Source organism: Rutidosis leptorrhynchoides, chromosome 10 (genome assembly GCF_046630445.1).
Source record: "Rutidosis leptorrhynchoides isolate AG116_Rl617_1_P2 chromosome 10, CSIRO_AGI_Rlap_v1, whole genome shotgun sequence".
Classification (NCBI taxonomy): Eukaryota; Viridiplantae; Streptophyta; class Magnoliopsida; order Asterales; family Asteraceae; genus Rutidosis; species Rutidosis leptorrhynchoides.
This window is the reverse complement of record NC_092342.1, coordinates 148,607,990-148,625,095: the sequence shown is the minus strand read 5'-3', so window position 1 is coordinate 148,625,095 and position 17,106 is coordinate 148,607,990. Positions and strand designations below refer to the sequence as shown.

The 17,106-nt window shown below is 32.2% G+C and overlaps 1 non-coding gene across 1 annotated transcript; it reads right to left on the bottom strand.

Annotated features, from left to right (window-relative positions):
• Positions 1–15,804: 15,804 nt before the first annotated feature.
• LOC139873929 (small nucleolar RNA R71) lies at positions 15,805–15,911 on the bottom strand. The gene has a single exon (XR_011767639.1). It is a non-coding gene; the product is annotated as a small nucleolar RNA R71 (small nucleolar RNA).
• Positions 15,912–17,106: the final 1,195 nt, after the last annotated feature.

Genomic DNA, 17,106 nt, shown 5'->3' with positions numbered 1-17,106 from the left:
TTATATCGAAAAGACGTTTTCGTTTAAGAAAGTAATGTTATATATGAATTATATCAGGTTTCAAGGTTTTAAATTTCCATTTTAATCATGACTCGTAGCATTAAGTCTAAGGGAAAATCAAACGTATGTAATTATCTTAATGTAAAACGTCGATCTATTTAACTTGTCAATATCTATTTTCTAATTTACCTATATTCCCTAATTTCACTTTCACAATACCTAATATGAAGGTTAATTAATTTATCTTATCAACAGTCACGAGGCAATTATTGTAAGGCATGTATTGGAATTTAACAAAAATTTTCACCAATCTGACTTGCTCTCGCTACTTGACACTTTGTTCTTACTTAAAGATCACTTTACCATTTATTCCGAATATTGTTAAAAAGGAAAGGTTTTCTAAATCAAAGTGGACCTCTCAATAGGGACTCGTGATCATAATTCAATGTATCTGATAAATTAATCATTTGATATTATCTTCTAATTTCATCGCTAATCATATTGAAACAAATACGTTCATATAAAGTATTATACGTTTAATATTTTGTTAACATTCTCAAACTGTTATATATAAATATACCTATACATATTCATATCCAATTAAATAATGGTTCGTGAATCGTCATAATTTGGTCGAGGTTAAATGAATGTATGAACACAGTTTAAAATTCTTGAGATTTAACTTACAAACTTTGCTTATCGTGTCAGGAATATATAAAGATTAAAGTTTAAATTTGGTCGGAAATTTTCGGGTTGTCACAGTACCTACCCATTAAAGAAATTTCGTCCCGAAATTTGATTGGGATGGTCATGGCTGACAATAAGTAAGTTTTCATGATGCATATAAGCTGAAGATTAGGGTTTTATCATCAATGAGTAATATGGATAAAACCATTTGATTTTGTGAAGAGTACGAGTGAAGCTATTACCAAAAGAGTGAAATGAGTAGGTATAGATTCGTCATATCTTTTGACGTAGATAGGATTGATTTTCAAGTTCAAGAGATTTGGAGAAAATCTTCGTAATAGGATTTGATTAAGGAAATTAGGATTCGCTTTAAATGCGATCATCCATTTTGATTGCTCTGTCGGATATTTTACTATAAATCCACTCCCTTCGTTTCCTTACAACTCACACCTTCTCTTCTTTCTCCCTCAGCTCATACTTTAAAGTATTTGTCAATATGCTCCATCCAGTTCTGATTCTTGATATACTTCTTACCTCCATATCTGTCATTCTTCTTTTTCATCTGCCGCCGGAAGAATCTATTTACTTCTACTATACACTTGGTTTTATAGTGTTTTTAGTTCTCCCGTGTCTTTATATTGTCATACGCATCGATATATATGGTTTATAATTTCTGGTTTATCGTTGAGCTTTATATCTTCCCTTATATTTCAAAGTCTCTGCTTCTGTCTTCTATAATCATTGTCATCCACAGTTAATGCTCTCTTTTATTTGCTGCGATTTATACCCCAATTTCTATTTCAGAGTTTTGTCCTTTCGTTTCTTCTTCTTGCGAATAAGCACCGCTTGTAATGGTCCAGAATTTACATTGTTAATGTTCTAAGAAGGAAATGGTAATGGCAAGATCTTGATTTGTTAAATTACTAGAATACCCTGGAAAAGACCGAATCATCAAGAAATATTTTCTTGATATTTTAGAGATTAAATAGAATATAAGAGTCGTGTAACATGGCACATGATGATGTTATGATCTGTGAATCATCACGTTCCATTTAGAAACTCAGCATGAATTACTGTAATATAATCATATTGATCAAGTGTCATAATATTATACTAACTCATGCTTCAGTTCCCAACATTATTCCAAAAATATTCCTATTTTAAACTTGAAAGTTTCAAAATTTAGAAACTAAAATAGTTTCTTTTATGATGTAATATAGATAGCGCGATGAGATTAAAGATTTCAGATAAGAATAGTTATGGAAATATCTTCAGAAATATGGAGGATATTTATAATGAAAGATACGATGATATCTTGGGATTTCTAATATCAGAGGATGATGAAGGGTATTGTTTGCAGGGATTTAGAGTCAGGAGCAAGGTATTCGTTAATGACTTCAGCAGATACTGAATCATTTGGATTCTTTGAAGGCAGGTTCAGTCTTTGTGATTTGTCCACAGCCTCCTTCATACTTTGCTCAATCCGTTTTCCAGTTCCAAAACTTCTCTTTTTCTGCACTTTGCCAGCATACTATTCATCATCATCAAACTTTTTACTGTTAAGGTCATTTTATAGTTTTTGCTACTTCATCAACATTTCGAGAACTATTCCGCATTCAGGGTGTTTTTTAGAAGCTTCACATTCAAGAATGTAAGTCCAGGAGATAGACGTTATATATAACTGTTGGCGTAGACATGCTGTGATATTTCAAAATACTGATTGCTAATTCCCGATGATTCGTATAGCAATTCTCGTTACAAGATGCGAATGAGTAAATGATGAGGTTTCGATAAATATAATGTGAAATGTCCCGTTCATATTGATTATAAACGTTCCATATTAATTGATTTCGTCGCGAGGTTTTGACCTCTATATGAGACGTTATTCAAAGACTGCTTTCATTTTTAAAACAACCATAACCTTTATTTTATCGATAAAGGTTTAAAAAGTATTACGTAGATTATCAAATAATGATAATCTAAAATATACCGTTTACACACGACCATTACATAATGGTTTACAATAAGAATATATTACATCAAAAATAAGTTTCTTGAATGCAGTTTTTACATAATATCATACAAGCATGGACTCCAAATCTTGTCCTTATTTTAGTATGCAACAGCGGAAGCTCTTAATAATCACTTGAGAATAAACATGCTTAAAACATCAACAAAAATGTTGGTGAGTTATAGGTTTAACCTATATATTATCAAATCATAATAATAGACCACAAGATTTCATATTTCAATATACATCCCATACATAGAGATAAAATTCATTCATATGGTGAACACCTGGTAACCGACATTAACAAGATGCATATAAGAATTTCCCCTATCATTCCGGGAAATCCTTCGGACATGATAAAACAACATCGAAGTACTAAAGCATCCGGTACTTTGAATGGGGTTCGTTAGGCCCAATAGATCTATCTTTAGGATTCGCGTCAATTAGTAGATCGGTTTACTAATTCTTAGGTTACCAATCAAAAGGGGCATATTCGGCTTCGATCATTCACCCATATAATGTAGTTTCAATTACTTGTGTCTATTTCGTAAAACATTTATAAAAATTGCGCATGTATTCTAAGCCCAAAATATTAGATTTTAAAAGTGGGACTATAACTCACTTTCACAGATTTTTACTTCATCGGGAAGTAAGACTTGGCCACTGGTCGATTCACGAACCTATAACAAATATGTACATATATATCAAAGTATGTTCAAAATATATTTACAACACTTTTAATACATTTTGATGTTTTAAGTTTATTAAGTCAGCTGTCCTCGTTAGTAACCTACAACTAGTTGTCCAAAGTTAGATGTACAGAAAAAAATTGATATATATTATCTTGAATCAATCCACGACCCAATGTATACATGTCTCAGGCTAGATCACAACTCAAAGTATATATATTTTTGGAATCAACCTCAACCCTGTATAGCTAACTCCAATATTACTGCATATAGAGTGTCTATGGTTGTTCCAAATAATATATATACATGGGTCGATATGATATGTCAAAACATTTGTATACGTGTCTATGGTATCCCAAGATTACATAATATATTAGAATACATGTATAATACAATATAAGTTAACTAGGATATGATTAAAATAGATTTGTTACCAATTTTCACGTAGCTACAATAAGAAAAATTATCAAATCTTGTTTTACCCATAACTTCTTCGTTTTAAATCCGTTTTGAGTGAATCAAATTGCTATGGTTTCATATTGAACTCTATTTTGAGTGAATCAAATCCGTTTTATTTTCCTTTTTATTGTCCTCTATTCCATTTTAAATGAATTCTAACATTTTGGTTTGTTTCTCAATTTATGTCCTTTCCGAGGTAACAATAATTTCGGTGTTAACACCTAGTTTTATCGTTCATAAATATGTATAAACATGATTTTGAGTTCATTTAATTGAAAATTTTGAAAAATTTTACTAGAATTGGGTAGTCAGTATATAAGACTAGGGCTGTTCTTTATTATCAGAGAGCACTAGATTCTAATACAACTACTGCGTTACTAGTATTTTTAATGGTAACCAAGTGTATAAGTTAAAATTTTAAAAATCCGAAAGAATTTAACCCCTTCCCACACTTAAGATCTTGCAATGCCCTCATTTGCAAGAAATCAGTAACAATTTAAATTATTGAGGGTGATTAGCGTAGAAAAATGATTAAATTTTACCAAAGTTTCCAAACATATTGGAGTTTGTTTGTTGAATGATAAATGGTGCACATCATTTGTTCATTCCGCCTTGTTGTTACATCACATTTGTTTTTTATTTTGTCGTCAAAAGTACTAGCTTTTGCTGAACTTAATGCCAGCCTTTGAAAATGCGTTGTTTTACCCTGTTTTGTACAATTGACAATATACATACATACAAATATAAACAAGCATGGCAATTTGAAATGGGACTTAAAATCCCACTTTCAAATCAAATATGAAACATTAGTACAACAAATAAAAATATTAAACATTACAATAAAAGTATCATAATATAATGTGTTTAAACATAAATAAACAGAAATAATAAAAATTAAAAATCATAAAAATTACCAACAGAAACTAAATCAATCTGGATAAGGGTTCCAGTTCATGTCATCGTCCGGGTTCCATGGTTGGTGATAGGTGTACTGGTATGCCTGGTTAGGGTCGTAGAGAGTATAAGGTGGTCTCATCTCGGGCTGGTGTTGAGGATAGTAAGCGGGTCGGGTCGAAATGTAGTGATCCTGAGGTGATAGCCGGCTCATAATCTGACGCTGATGATAGTCCCATCTATCATGTTGTCGTTGCCTGGAATGCTCGTAATCATTCCGGGCTTGCCACTGCTCCATCCGATGAAATCTCTCCGCGTTTGTCATATCTACCTCTTCTACACGCTGGTAGACATCAGTCATAGCCTCCCGAATGACATCCCTAATGTCACTCGCTTCCTCCATCTCCTCATCTGAGCCTCTCTCTACCTGAGGATGACTACCTTCATAGGGTATTGCCTGGTTGTGTCTACTCTTTAATACCTTAGCACCCGCATAAACCCTCAATCCTAAAAGCTCAACCTGTTCCCTACATTTCAAAAGTGGACCCCCTTGGTCCTTATCTACACCTAAATACTCTCCAATGAGAGTAACAAAAATACCTCCTCCTATAATCCCCCTTCCTATATTCCTTCAACCATCTTAGATAAATAAAAACCAACACAGTAAGGGATATTAACAAAGCCTATTGGGTCTCGAATACACTTTAGGTAAAATAAATCATGTAAGGTCAATTTTTCCTTGTTGTGACCTCTCTGTGTAATCGAGTTAGCCAAAAATCTATGAATTATACGAAGCTTGACTCTGTTAATATGTAAGTAGGTATGTGTTCCTCCCCGCCCAAAAACATTATAATCTGACATACGCCTCCAGACGGCGTTCGCATCAAAATTCCTATCTACCCTTTCACCACGATAGATCAAATTCATACAATCAGGTAGTAGCAATTCAGCGGGCGTATATATCTGCAAAGCCCTGGCCATGTCCAGCATGGACATCCTGTACATCCTACAGCCAAGTATAAATCTAAGAAAACTTCTATCATCTAATCTATCTACATCTACATTTAATGCTATAGTACTCATCAGCTCAACACACCATTCCTTATATACAGGCCTACGAATGGTGAATAGACGTTCCCAATCGAAAAAAGAAGAACTGCCATAGCTTTGGATCAGATGGAGTCTAACTCGGTTAGCTAGTTGGACTCTTTCCAAAGGATCCCAATCGATTACTCTTGGCACCTCTACATTTTTTCGGTAGCAGTTTGATTTTGTTACTTTGATATGATGGGTAATCTCTCCAGCTTCTATCGAATCTCAGATTAGGATGCAACGTGTGTTCAGGAATTGTTGGGTATTCTACTGGTGGATGCATCGGAAATACTGTGAAGGCATCAACAAATTGTAGCGGATCATAATAAGGTACATGTTGATCAGGCTGTTGTTGTGGTTCCTGTTGTTGTTTTCGTTCAGGTTCATATTGCATTTTAGGTTCAGGTTCTGGAGCAGGTCGTCTAGATGATGATGATGAACCTCCGGTATCAGTATTAGTAAATCTCTGCAAAACACATTAAACACAAAATTTGTGCATCCAAATATACATTAGTGTTAGCAAAATAACAAATTAACATAATTACAATAACATGTTAAATCAAAATTAAACTTATACACATTTTCACAATTTTAACAATTCTACACTTTTTTCAAATAAGCATATATGAAAATGTATTCAAAGTTCATAAGCATTTAACTCAAATAACATGTCAAAATAGTCATTACTAGTAATTAAACAAGTCTCAAATGGCAATTATATCAAATTTATCAAGTTCATGAATTTTAGACTTAAAAAGTCTACTTTAATCTCCAAAAATCATGTTTAGGATCAAAGTTTGGATCATTTAACTACCTAAACATGTTACATTACTTAATTTAGCAATAATTCATGACAAAAATCGGCCATAACCTGTTTATATCAAAAAGTCCCAAATTGCTCAAGAACACAATGAAATGTCCCGTTCTTATTGATTAAAAACGTTCCATATTAATTGATTTCGTTGCGAGGTTTTGACCTCTATATGAGACGTTTTTCAAAGACTGCATTCATTTTAAAACAAACCATAACCTTTATTTCATCAATAAAGGTTTAAAAAGCTTTACGTAGATTATCAAATAATGATAATCTAAAATATCCTGTTTACACACGACCATTACATAATGGTTTACAATACAAATATGTTACAACAAAATAAGTTTCTTGAATGCAGTTTTTATACAATATCATACAAGCATGGACTCCAAATCTCGTCCTTATTTTAGTATGCAACAGCGGAAGCTCTTAATAATCACCTGAGAATAAACATGCTTAAAACGTCAACAAAAATGTTGGTGAGTTATAGGTTTAACCTATATATTATCAAATCATAATAATAGACCACAAGATTTCATATTTCAATTTACATCCCATACATAGAGATAAAATTCATTCATATGGTGAACACCTGGTAACCGACATTAACAAGATGCATATAAGAATATCCCCTATCATTCCGGGAAATCCTTCGGACATGATATAAACGAATTCGAAGTACTAAAGCATCCGGTACTTTGGATGGGGTTCGTTAGGCCCAATAGATCTATCTTTAGGATTCGCGTCAATTAGGGTGTATGTTCCCTAATTCTTAGATTACCAGACTAAAAAGGGGCATATTCAGTTTAATAATCCAGCCATAGAATGTAGTTTCATTTACTTGTGTCTATTTTGTAAAACATTTATAAAACTGCATGTATTCTCATCCCAAAATATTTGATTTTAAAAGTGGGACTATAACTCACTTTCACAGAATTTTACTTCGTCGGGAAGTAAGACTTGGCCACTGGTCGATTCACGAACCTATAACAAATATGTACATATATATCAAAGTATGTTCAAAATATATTTACAACATTTTTAATACGTTTTACTGTTTTAAATTTATTAAGTCAGCTGTCCTCGTTAGTAACCTACAACTAGTTGTCCACGGTTAGATGTACATAAATAAATCGATATATATTATCTTGAATCAATCCACGACCCAGTGTATACACGTCTCAGGCTAGATCTTAACTCAAAGTATATATATTTTTGGAATCAACCTCAATCATGTATAGCTAACTCCAACATTACTGCATATAGAGTGTCTATGGTTGTTCCAAATAATATATATACATGGGTCGATATGATATGTCAAAACATTTGCATACGTGTCTATGGTATCCCAAGATTACATTAGAATACATGTATAATACAATATAAGTTAGCTAGGATATGATTTGTATAGAATTGTTACAATATTTCCCATAGCTACACCAATCAAAAAATATCCAATCTTGTTTTACCCATAACTTATTCGTTTTAAATCCGATTTGAGTGAATCAAATTGCTATGGTTTCATATTGAACTCTATTTTATGAATCTAAACATAAAAAGTATAGGTTTATAGTCGGAAAAATAAGTTACAAGTCGTTTTTTTAAAGGTAGTCATTTCAGTCGAAAGAACGACGTCTAGATGACAATTTTGGAAAACATACTTCCACTTTGAGTTTAACCATGATTTTTGGATATAGTTTCATGTTCATAAGAAAAATCATTTTCCCAAAAGAACAACTTTTAAATCAAAGTTTATCATAGTTTTTAATTAACTAACCCAAAACAGCCCGCGGTTTTACTACGACGGCGTATATCCGGTTTTACGGTGTTTTTCGTGTTTTCCGATTTTAAATAATTAAGTTAGCATATCATATAGATATAGAACATGTGTTTAGTTTATTTTAAAAGTCAAGTTAGAAGGATTAACTTTTGTTTGCGAACAAGTTTAGAATTAACTAAACTATGTTCTAGTGATTACATGTTCAAATCTTCGAATAAGATAGTTTTATATGTATGAATCAAATGATGTTATGAACATCATTACTACCTCAAGTTTAGTAGATAAACCTACTGGAAGTGACAAAAAATGATCTAGCTTCAAAGGATCTTGGATGGCTTGAAAGTTCTTGAAGTAGAATCATGACACGAAAACAAGTTCAAGTAAGATTATCACTCGAATTAAGATAGTTATAGTTATAGGAATTGAATCAAAGTTTGTATATGAGTATTACCTTGATTTAGAATGATATATTACTGTAAACAACAAGGATTTCTTGAGGTTGGATGATCACTTTACAAGATTGGAAGTGAGCTAGTAAACTTGGAAGTATTCTTGATTTTATGAAACTAGAACTTGCAGAATTTACGAAGAACACTTAGAACTTGAAGATGGAACTTGAGAGAGATCAATTAGATGAAGAAAATTGAAGAATTAAAGTGTTTATAGATGTTTTTGGTCATTGGTATATGGATTAGATATAAAGGATATGTAATTTTATTTTCATGTAAATAAGTCATGAATGATTACTAATATTTTTGTAATTTTATGAGATATTTCATGCTAGTTGCCAAATGATGGTTCCCACATGTGTTAGGTGACTCACATGGGCTGCTAAGAGCTGATTATTGGAGTGTATATACCAATAGTACATACATTTAGAAGCTGTGTATTGTACGAGTACGAATACGGGTGCATACGAGTAGAATTGTTGATGAAACTGAACGAGGATGTAATTGTAAGCATTTTTGTTAAGTAGAAGTATTTTGATAAGTGTCTTGAAGTCTTTCAAAAGTGTATGAATACATATTAAAACACTACATGTATATACATTTTAACTGAGTCGTTAAGTCATCGTTAGTCGTTACATGTAAATGTTGTTTTAAAACCTTTAAGTTAACGATCTTGTTAAATGTTGTTAACCCATTGTTTATTATATCTAAAGAGATGTTAAATTATTACATTATCATGATATTATGATATATTAATATATCTTAGTATGATATATATACAGTTAAATGTTGTTACAACGATAATCGTTACATATATGTCTCGTTTCGAAATTCTTAAGTTAGTAGTCTTGTTTTACATATGTAGTTCATTGTTAATATACATAATGACATGTTTACTTATCATTTATCATGATTAAACATAGTGTAACAATATCTTAATATGATTCATATGTAATTAGTAAGACGTTGTTATAACGATAATCGTTATATATATCGTTTCGAGTTTCTTAATTCAATAAACACAATTTTATGTATATAACTCATTGTTAAAATACCTAATGAGATACCTACTTATCATAATATCATGTTAATTATATATATAATTATATATATGTCATCATATAGTTTTTACAAGTTTTAACATTCGTGAATCACCGGTCAACTTGGGTGGTCAATTGTCTATATGAAACCTATTTCAATTAATCAAGTATTAACAAGTTTGATTGCTTAACATGTTGGAAACACTTAATCATGTAAATATAAATTTCATTTAATATATATAAACATGGAAAAGTTCGGGTCACTACAGTACCTACCCGTTAAATAAATTTCGTCCCGAAATTTTAAGCAGTTGGAGGTGTTGACGTATCTTCTAAAAATAAGTGCGGGTATTTCTTCTTCATCTGATCTTCTCATTCCCAGGTGAACTCTTGTCCTCTACGAGCATTCCATCGAACCTTAACAATTGGTATCTTGTTTTGTTTAAGTCTTTTAACCTCACAATCCATTATTTCGACGGGTTCTTCAATGAATAGAAGTTTTTCGTTGATTTGGATTTCGTCTAACGGAATAGTGAGATCTTCTTTAGCAAAATATTTCTTCAAATTCAAGACGTGGAAAGTGTTATGTACAGCTGCGAGTTGTTGAGGTAACTCAAGTCGGTAAGCTACTGGTCCGACACGATCAATAATCTTGAATGGTCCAATATACCTTGGATTTAATTTCCCTCATTTACCAAATAGAACAACGCCTTTCCAAGGTGCAACATTAAGCATGACCATCTCTCCAATTTCAAATTCTATATCTTTTCTTTTAATGTCGGCGTAGCTCTTTTGTCGACTTTGGGCGGTTTTCAACCGTTGTTGAATTTGAATGATCTTCTCGGTAGTTTCTTGTATTATCTCCGGACCCGTAATCTGTCTATCCCTCACTTTACTCCAACAAATTGGAGACCTGCACTTTCTACCATAAAGTGCTTCAAACGGCGCCATCTCAATGCTTGAATGGTAGCTGTTGTTGTAGGAAAATTCTGCTAACGGTAGATGTCGATCCCAACTGTTTCCGTAATCAATAACACATGCTTGTAGCATGTCTTCAAGTGTTTGTATCGTCCTTTCGCTCTGCCCATCAGTTTGTAGATGATAGGCAGTACTTATATCTAGACGAGTTCCTAATGTTTGCTGTAATGTCTGCCAGAATCTTGAAATAAATTTGCCATCCCTATCAGAGATAATAGAGATTGGTATTCCATGTCTGGAGATGACTTCCTTCAAATACAGTCATGCTAACTTCTCCATCTTGTCATCTTCTCTTATTGGTAGGAACTGTGCTGATTTAGTGAGACGATCAACTATTACCCAAATAGTATTAAAACCACTTGCAGTCCTTGGCAATTTAGTGATGAAATCCATGGTAATATTTTCCCATTTCCATTCCGGGATTTCGGGTTGTTGAAGTAGACCCGATGGTTTCTGATGCTCCGCTTTGACCTTAGAACACGTCAAACATTCCCTTACGTATTTAGCAACATCGGCTTTCATACCTGGCCACCAAAAATGTTTCTTGAGATCCTTGTACATCTTCCCCGTTCCAGGATGTATTGAGTATCTGGTTTTATGAGCTTCTCTAAGTACCATTTCTCTCATATCTCCAAATTTTGGTACCCAAATTCTTTCAGCCCTATACCGGGTTCCGTCTTTTCGAATATTAAGATGCTTCTCCGATCCTTTCGGTATTTCATCCTTTAAATTTCCCTCTTTTAAAACTCCTTGTTGCGCCTCCTTAATTTGAGTAGTAAGGTTAGTGTGAATCGTTATATTCATAGCTTTTACTCGAATGGGTTCTCTGTCCTTTCTGCTCAAAGCGTCGGCTACCACATTTGCCTTCCCTGGGTGGTAACGAATCTGATAATGCTAAAAACGAACATATATTTCATAGCATTATCCCTCAAGAAAGACAAGCTTTTAGTTGCAATTGTTCTATTTACAAGTGATATTCGTTTAAATAATAAAAGGTGAAGACAAAAGACAGATTCGACAAATTGAAGACGCAAACAACCAAAAAGCTCAAAAGTACAAAGTACAATCAAAGTGGTTCCAATTATTGATGAGAAACGTCTCAAAATTACTAGAGTACAAGAATCGAAACGCAAAATACAAGATATTAAATTGTACGCAAGGACGTTCGAAAAATCGGAACCGAGACCAAAATCAACTCTCAACGCTCGACGCAACGGACTAAAAATTACAAGTCAACTATGTACATAAGTATAATATAATATTTAAATAATTCTTAAAATTATTTATATATTATATTTATTTATTAAATCCGTCGGCAGAATGAAAACAAACACATGTGAGCTGGAAAAAGGGGCCATGCGATTGCATGGCCTGGAAGGCAAAAAGCCATGCGATCGCATGGCAGTAGGTGACAGGCCTGATGTTATAAATTCGCATGTTTTGGCTCAGTTTTGAATATATATCCATCAATCTCTCTATCTATATACGTAAATATATATATATTATATTTTAATTTTAATTTTAATTTTAAATTCTAATAATAAGGGTATGTTAGCGAATGTTGTAAGGGTGTAAGTCGAAATTCTGTCCGTGTAACGCTAAGCTATTTTTAATCACTGTAAGTTATGGTTAATGTTATTTTTAAATTAATGTCTCGTAGCTAAGTTATTATTATGCTTATTTAATGCCGAAGTAATCATGATGTTAGACTAAATATTAAAATTTGGTAATTGGGCTTTGGACCATAATTGGGGTTTGGATAAAAGAACGACACTTGTAGAAATTAGACTATGGGCTATTAATGGGTTTTATATTAACTAAACGATACCTCGTTAATTTAATATATAGACTTATAATTTGACATATTTATATATAACCACATACGCTTGACTGGGTACGGTGGGCGGGATATCTATAAATACCAATAATTGTTCATTTTACCAGACACGGAACTGGATTAATAGTTAATAGACTTGTTGAAACAGGGGTGGATTACATTCAAGGGTAATTGGTGTAATTGTTAACAAGATAGTAAAATGTTGGTCTACACGCAGTCGATAACCTGGTGTATTCATTAAACAAAGTATTAAGACCTTGTTACATTCGAATCCCCAATTAGTTGGAATATTTGACTTCGGGAATAAGAATAATTTGACGAAGACTTTCGCACTTTATGATTATGACTGATGGACTATTATGGACAAATCTGTATGGACATATCGAATAATCCAGGACAAAGGACAATTAACCCATGGGAATAAACTAAAAATCAACACGCCAAACATCATGATTATGGAAGTTTAAATAAGCATAATTCTTTTATTTTATATTTAATTGCACTTTTAATTATCGCAATTTTATTTTATCACACTTTTATTCATCGCAATTTCATTATCGTTATTTACTTTACGCTTTAAATTAAGTTATATTTATATTAATATTTTACATTCGGTTTTAACTGCGACTAAAAGTTTTAAAATCGACAAACCGGTCATTAAACGGTAAAAACTCTCTTTTTATAATAATAATATTATTTATATATATTTGTATTTTTACAATTATAAGTTAAAACTAATATAGCGTTAAGCTTGTTTAAAAGTCTCCCTGTGGAACGAACCGGACTTACTAAAAACTACACTACTGTACGATTAGGTACACTGCCTATAAGTGTTGTAGCAAGGTTTAGGTATATCCATTCTATAAATAAATAAATATCTTGTGTAAAATTGTATCGTATTTAATAGTATTTCGTTGTAAAAATAATACTATTTCCTAGTACACCTCGCACACATCAAGTATTTTTGGCGCTGCCGGGGACATTTTTGCTTAAACGCCGGAAGCGCAACGCTATATAAAAAAAAATTTAGTTTACTTTTGTAAAAATACATTTTTTGTAAAAATACGTTTTAAATTGCAAAAATAAAAAAAGAAAAACAAAATTTATATATTTTTAAGAGTTTGTTAAATATTTAAGTTTTATAAAGTTTCTTTATTTTTATTTTTAGTTTGTAAAAATATAAATTTTATTTAAATATTTTGTATTAATTTAAAACAGAAAATTAAAACAGAAAAAAAATATATAAAACACTCGGCCCGATCACTGTTGCAGCCCAGAGTCTGGCCCAATTTCTCAAGCCATGCGATCGCATGGTAAAACAACTAACACCTCATGCGATCGCATGAGGTGAGTTGACAGGTCTGGTAACCTAGTTCCATCAGTTTAGGGTTTTATTATTATTATTATTATTATTATTATTATTATTATTATTATTATTATTATTATTATTATTATTATTATTATTATTATTATTATTATTATTATTATTATTATTATTATTATTATTATTAATTAAAAACCCTAATTAGGGTTTAGTTATTATTTAATTTAGATTAGTTTTAATTAATTTGTATTTTTAGTTTATTTAGTTTTAATAATTTATAAAACTTAATACTTTTATAAAATAATTAATATAAAAATAATATTTTTATAAAAATTGTACTTTTTACAACTTTAAGTATATTTTTATATTTTGTACCTTTTTATTCGTTTTAGCGTAATATTTGTATTTTTCGCTCGTTTTTAGTTTCAAGTCATAGTTTTTGCCATAGTTATTTTTACTTCTAGATTTTTAGGCTTTGCCGTAAAATCCCTTAAGTGCTTTTTCTTTAGACTAAGATTTAAGTGCTTTAGAATTTTGCGATGCCATTTTTATATTTTAGTACCTTTTTAAGTTATTGCCATTTGGGATATAGAATTTCTTTTAAGCTTTAATATTTTTAGACGCAACTTTTAATTTTTAGTGTTTAGTTCCTTTTTAAGTTTCGACGCGCTACATTCTTATTTTTATTTTTCGATGTTTTTGGACGCGCAATCTTTTTCTTTCTTATTTCTCGCCATTCTAGTTTTTAGGACTTAGATTTTTTTTTTCTATTTCTTATCTAAATTTTCTTTAAATTTAAACGAAAAATTATTTTAAGCGGTTAAATTGATAGACATCAAAATTTTCTAGTTCGTAGTAATAGTTGGATTTGTACGTGGACCGGGTTATTGGAGCCAAACAGTACGCAATTATATTGAGACCAAACGAATCCTGCCCCTCTGCTGCATCTTTTGGCTATTCGAAATGTGGGAAAAATCAGAAAAGTCTATTAATTTGATAACTTATATAATTTTTCTTTCTTTTTAAAAACTAATAGGATATTCAGTGAATGCACCGAGCAAAACGTTCAGCACCTTTTGTACGTTCACCACCTGTAACTCGATCAAGACATCTAGCAAATATTGTCGACGTTGATTTTTCTTTAGAATCGTCATCCAGTCGACTAAGTACTCCAATTCAAATTTCCGATAATCCATTTTTTGAACTCGACCTCACAATTGAGAATCCGGAGAATATTCAGGGACAATTCATAGATCCTGAACCACTAATCTTTCCTCCGGAACCACCAATCATTCAAACAGAGATTGTAGAGGAACCAACCATTAAATCAGAATCCTTTAGTGATTCAGATTCAACAAATTCAATTATGGAGAATCTGGAACCTCTAAGTATGGAAGACCGAATACGAGCTAAACACACTGGCCAAGGTCACGCAATTACTCAACCTGACATTAATGCGCCAGATTATGAAATCAAGGGACAAATCCTACACATGGTGACTAATCAATGCCAATTTAGTAGTGCGTCGAAGGAAGATCCAAATGAACATCTTCGTACCTTTAATAGGATCTGCACACTATTTAAAATAAGAGAAGTGGAGGATGAACAGATATATCTCAAGTTATTTCCCTGGACTTTAAAGGGAGAAGCCAAAGATTGGTTGGAATCATTACCTGAAGGGGCGATTGATACATGGGACGTTTTAGTTGAAAAATTTCTTAAACAATTCTTTCCGGCATCTAAAGCCTTGAGACTTCAAGGAGAAATTGTTACGTTCACACAGAAACCAAATGAAACTTTATATGAAGCATGGACAAGATTTGGAAAGTTATTGAGAGGATGTCCGCAACATGGTTTAGACACTTGTCAAATAGTACAAATATTCTACCAAGGATGCGACATCACAACAAGAAAAGACATCGATATAGCAGCTGGTGGTTCCATTATGAAGAAAATAGCAACTGACGCTTACAAAATTATTGATAACACTGCTTCCCACTCACATGAGTGGCATCAAGAAAAAGATATCGTTAGATCATCTAAAGCAGCTAGAGCCAATTCTAGCCATGACTTAGATTTCATTTCCGCAAAGATAGATGCTGTCGAGATACGAATGGAAAGGATGACTAAAGATATCCACTCAATACGGATTAGTTGTGAGCAGTGTGGAGGACCACATTTAACAAAAGATTGTCTCAGTATTGAACAAACAATGGAACAAAGAGAGAATGTTTCATACATGAACCAAAGGCCTGGAAATAATTATCAGAATAATTATCAATCGCCAAGACCGATTTACAATCAAAACCAGAATTATAACCGAAATGTTCCATACAACAACCAACAAGGTCCAAGCAATCAACAAGTATCTAATAATACTTACAATCAGCAAAGACCTATTTTTCAAAACAAACCACCACAAACCGATGATAAAAAGCCAAATTTAGAAGATATGATGTCGAAGCTAGTTGAATCTCAAACTCAATTTTTCACATCTCAGAAACAAACCAATGAACAAAATGCTCAAGCATTTAGAAATCAACAAGCTTCTATTCAAAATCTGGAACAAGAAGTAAGCAACCTAGAAAGATTGATAGGTGAAAGAAAACCAGGAAGTCTACCTAGCGATACAAATGCTAACTCTCGGAATGAAACAGCTAAAGTCATTACCACAAGAAGTGGTATTACACTTAAACCACCTGAAATGCCTGTAATTTCTGATGACGCTATTCCTACTCCACAAGAACCACAATCTGAGCAAGATAAGGAAACAGAACCGGTAGTTGAAAAGGTTAATGAAGATAACACAGTTAAGGCTAAATCTTATGTTAAACCATACCAACCACCACTTCCTTATCCGAGTAAGATGAGAAAAGAAAGACTTGAAGCCGAGCAATCCAAATTCTTAGATATGTTTAAACAAATAAATGTCAATCTTCCTTTCATTGATGTGATTTCAGGAATGCCTAGATATGCTAAATTTTTGAAAGATCTAATCACAAATAGAAAGAAAAATTATCAGATCCAGGAACTCTCGATTGTTGAATAAAAT